The sequence below is a fragment of the Oncorhynchus keta genome, chromosome 27, assembly GCF_023373465.1.
Source record: "Oncorhynchus keta strain PuntledgeMale-10-30-2019 chromosome 27, Oket_V2, whole genome shotgun sequence".
NCBI classification, from domain to species: Eukaryota; Metazoa; Chordata; class Actinopteri; order Salmoniformes; family Salmonidae; genus Oncorhynchus; species Oncorhynchus keta.
The window spans coordinates 1,477,037-1,483,036 of NC_068447.1; positions in this window are offsets into that span (position 1 = coordinate 1,477,037).

Genomic DNA, 6,000 nt, shown 5'->3' on the forward strand with positions numbered 1-6,000 from the left:
CACCACTACACCTCTACTACACCTCTACTACACCACTACACCTCTACTACACCTCTACTACACCACCACTACACCTCTACAACACCACCACTACACCTCTACTACACCTCTACTACATCACCACTACACCTCTACTACACCTCTACTACACCTCTACTACACCACCACTGCACCTCTACAACACCACCACTACACCTCTACTACACCTCTACTACAGCTCTACTACACCACCACTACACCTCTACTACACCACCACTACACCTCTACTACACCACCACTACACCTCTACTACACCACCACTACACCTCTACAACACCACCACTACACCTCTACTACACCTCTACTACACCTCTACTACACCACCACTACACCTCTACTACACCACCACTACACCTATACTACACCACCACTACACCTCTACTACACCACCACTACACCTCTACTACACCACCACTACACCTCTACTACACCACCACTACACCTCTACTACACCACCACTACACCTCTACTACACCTCTACTACACCACCACTACACCTCTACTACACCACCACTACACCTCTACTACACCACCACTACACCTCTACTACACCACCACTACACCTCTACTACACCACCACTACACCTCTACATCACCACAACTACACCACCACTACACCTCTACTACACCACCACTACACCTCTACTACACCTCTACTACACCACCACTACACCTCTACTACACCACCACTACACCTCTACTACACCACCACTACACCTCTACTACACCACCACTACACCTCTACTACACCTCTACTACACCTCTACTACACCACCACTACACCTCTACTACACCACCACTACATCTCTACAACACCACCACTACACCTCTACTACACCACCACTACACCTCTACTACACCACCACTACACCTCTACAACACCACCAATACACCTCTACTACACCACCAATACAGCTCTACACCTATACAACACCACCACTACACCTCTACTACACATCTACTACACCACCACTACACCTCTACTACACCACCACTACACCTCTACAACACCACCAATACACCTCTACTACACCACCAATACAGCTCTACACCTCTACTACACCACCACTACACCTCTACTACACCACCACTACACCTCTACTACACCACCACTACACCACCACTACACCTCTACAACACCACCACTACACCTCTACTACACCTGTACTACAGCACCACTACACCTCTACTACACCACCACTACACCTCTACTACACCACCACAACACCACTACACCAACTCCACACCACCACAACACCTCTACACCTCCACTACACCTCTACTACAACAAAACTACACATACAATACACATCTACAACACCTCCACTACACCACTACACCACAACAACATCACCGCTACACCACCACTACAACTCTACACCACCACAACACCAACACTCCACCACCACTAGACCACCACTACACCTTTAATACACCACCACAACACATTTACTACACCTTTACTACACCAACACTACACCTCTACACCACCACCAAACCTTACACCACCACAACACCACCACTACACCAAAACACCTTTACAACACTACCACTACACCACTACACCACCACTACACCACCACTACACCTCCACTACACCTCTACTACACCTCTACTACACCTCTACTACACCACCAATACACCTCTACTACACCACCACTACACCTCTACTACACCACCACTACACCTCTACTACACCACCACTACACCTCTACAACACCACCACTATACCACCACTACACCTCTACTACACCACCACTACACCACCACTACACCTCTACTACACCACCACTACACCACCACTACACCTCTACTACACCACCACTACACCTCTACAACACCACCACTACACCTCTACTACACCTCTACTACAGCACCACTACACCACCACTACACCTCTACAACACCACCACTACACCTCTACTACACCACCACTACACCTCTACTACACCACCACTACACCTCTACTACACCGCCAATACAGCTCTACACCTATACAACACCACCACTACACCTCTACTACACATCTACTACAGCACCACTACACCTCTACTACACCACCACTACACCTCTACTACACCACCACTACACCTCTACTACACCACCACTACACCACCACTACACCTCTACAACATCAACACTACACCTCTACTACACCTCTACTACAGCATCACTACACCACCACTACACCTCTACAACACCACCACTACACCTCTACTACACCTTTACTACAGCACCACTACACCTCTACTACACCACCACTACATCTCTACTACACCTCTACTACAGCACCACTACACCTCTACTACACCACCACTACACCTCTACTACACCTCTACTACAGCATCACTACACCTCTACTACACCACCACTACACCTCTACTACACCACCACTACACCTCTACTACACCACCACTACACCTCTACTACACCTCTACTACAGCACCACTACACCACCACTACACCTCTACAACACCACCACTAAACCTTTACTACACCACCACTACACCTCTACTACACCACCACTACACCTCTACTACACCACCACTACATCTCTACTACACCTCTACTACAGCACCACTACACCTCTACTACACCACCACTACACCTCTACTACACCACCACTACACCTCTACAACACCACCACTACACCTCTACTACACCTCTACTACAGCACCACTACACCACCACTACACCTCTACAACACCACCACTACACCTTTACTACACATTTACTACAGCACCACTACACTTCTACTACACCACCACTACACCTCTACTACACCTCTACTACAGCACCACTACACCTCTACTACACCACCACTACACCTCTACTACACCACCACAACACCACTACACCAACTCCACACCACCAAAACACCTCTACACCTCCACTACACCTCTACTACAACACAACTACACATACAATACACATCTACAACACCTCCACTACACCACTACACCACAACAACATCACCGCTACACCACCACTACACCTCTACACCACCACAACACCAACACTCCACCACCACTAGACCACCACAACACATTTACTACACCTTTACTACACCAACACTACACCTCTACACCACCACCAAACCTTACACCACCACAACACCTCCACTACACCTCTACTACATCTCTACAACACCACCACTACACCTCTACTACACCACCACTATACCTGTACTACACCACCAATACACCTCTACTACACCACCACTACACCTCTACTACACCACCACTACACCTCTACTACACCACCACTACACCTCTACTACACCACCACTACACCTCTACTACACCACCACTACACCTCTACTACACCACCACTACACCTCTACTACACCACCACTACACCTCTACTACACCACCACTACACCTCTACTACACCACCACTACAGCTCTACTAGACCACCACTACACCTCTACAACACCACCAATACACCTCTACTACACCTCCACTACACCTCCACTACATCTCAACTACACCACCACTACACCTCCACTACACCTCTACACATCCACTACACCACCACCATTCCTCTACCACACCACCACTACACTTCCACTACACCACCACTACACCACCACCATTCCTCTACCACATTACCACTACACTTCCACTACAACACCACTACACCACAACTACACCAAAACTACACCACCACTACACCGCCACTACACCGCCACTACACCACCACCATTCCTCTACTATACCACCACTACACCACCACCATTCCTCTACTATACCACTACTACACCACCACCATTCCTCTACTATACCACTACTACACCACCACTACACCACCACCATTCCTCTACTATACCACCACTACACCACCACCATTCCTCTACCACATTACCACTACACTTCCACTACAACACCACTACACCACAACTACACCAAAACTACACCACCACTACACCACCACCATTCCTCTACTACACCACCACTACACCACCACTACACTACTACTGTCCCCAGGCCCTTGTCTCTGTGTTGTTGTCCCCAGGCCCCTATCTCTCTTGGTGGTTGTCCCCAGGCCCCTGTCTCTCTGTGGTTGTCCCCAGGCCCCTGTCTGTTGGTGGTTGTCCCCAGGCCCCTGTCTCTCTGTGGTTGTCCCCAGGCCCCTGTCTGTTGGTGGTTGTCCCCAGGCCCCTATCTCTCTTGGTGGTTGTCCCCAGGCCCCTGTCTCTCTGTAGTTGTCCCCAGGCCCCTGTCTCTCTTGGTGGTTGTCCCCAGGCCCCTGTCTCTCTTGGTGCTTGTCCCCAGGCCCCTGTCTCTCTTGGTGGTTGTCCCCAAGGCCTCTGTCTCTCTTGGTGGTTGTCCCCAGGCCCCTGTCTCTCTGTGGTTGTCCCCAGGCCCTCTCTGTTGGTGGTTGTCCCCAGGCCCCTGTCGCTCTGTAGTTGTCCCCAGGCCCCTGTCTCTCTTGGTGGTTGTCCCCAGGCCCCTGTCTCTCTTGGTGGTTGTCCCCAGGCCCCTGTCTCTCTGTAGTTGTCCCCAGGCCCCTGTATCTCTTGGTGGTTGTCCCCAGGCCCCTGTCTCTCTTGGTGGTTGTCCCCAGGCCCCTGTGAATCTCTGTGGTTGTCCCCAGGCCCCTGTGTCTCTCTGTGGTTGTCCCCAGGCCCCTCTCTGTTGGTGGTTGTCCCCAGGCCCCTGTCTCTCTGTAGTTGTCCCCAGGCCCCTGTCTCTCTTGGTGGTTGTCCCCAGGCCCCTGTCTCTCTTGGTGGTTGTCCCCAGGCCCCTATCTCTCTTGGTGGTTGTCCCCAGGCCCCTGTGTCTCTCTGTGGTTGTCCCCAGGCCCCTGTCTCTCTTGGTGGTTGTCCCCAGGCCCCTGTCTCTCTTGGTGGTTGTCCCCAGGCCTGTCTCTCTTGGTGGTTGTTCCCAGGCCCCTGTCTCTCTTGGTGGTTGTCCCCAGGCCCCTGTCTCTCTTGGTGGTTGTCCCCAGGCCCCTGTCTCTCTTGGTGGTTTTCCCCAGACCCATGTCTCTTTGTGATTGTCCCCAGGCCCATGTCTCTTTGTGATTGTCCCCAGGCCCTTGTCTCTCTGTGATTGTCCCCAGGCCCATGTCTCTCTTGATGGTTGTCCCCAAGCTGCTGGCTCTCTTGGTGGTTGTTCCCAGAACTGTCTCTCTTGGTGGTTGTCCAGAGGCCCCTGTCTCTCTTGGTGGTTGTCCCCAGGCCCCTGTCTCTCTTGGTGGTTGTCCCCAGGCCTGTCTCTCTTGGTGGTTGTCCCCAGGCCCATGTCTCTTTGTGATTGTCCCCAGGCCCTTGTCTCTCTGTGATTGTCCCCAGGCCCCTATCTCTCTTGGTGGTTGTCCCCAGGCCCCTGTCTCTCTGTAGTTGTCCCCAGGCCCCTGTCTCTCTTGGTGGTTGTCCCCAGGCCCCTGTCTCTCTTGGTGCTTGTCCCCAGGCCCCTGTCTCTCTTGGTGGTTGTCCCCAGGCCTCTGTCTCTCTTGGTGGTTGTCCCCAGGCCCCTGTCTCTCTGTGGTTGTCCCCAGGCCCTCTCTGTTGGTGGTTGTCCCCAGGCCCCTGTCGCTCTGTAGTTGTCCCCAGGCCCCTGTCTCTCTTGGTGGTTGTCCCCAGGCCCCTGTCTCTCTTGGTGGTTGTCCCCAGGCCCCTGTATCTCTTGGTGGTTGTCCCCAGGCCCCTGTCTCTCTTGGTGGTTGTCCCCAGGCCCCTGTGAATCTCTGTGGTTGTCCCCAGGCCCCTGTGTCTCTCTGTGGTTGTCCCCAGGCCCCTCTCTGTTGGTGGTTGTCCCCAGGCCCCTGTCTCTCTGTAGTTGTCCCCAGGCCCCTGTCTCTGTTGGTGGTTGTCCCCAGGCCCCTGTCTCTCTGTAGTTGTCCCCAGGCCCCTGTCTCTCTGTGGTTGTCCCCAGGCCCCTCTCTGTTGGTGGTTGTCCCCAGGCCCCTGTCTCTCTGTAGTTGTCCCCAGGCCCCTGTCTCTCTTGGTGGTTGTC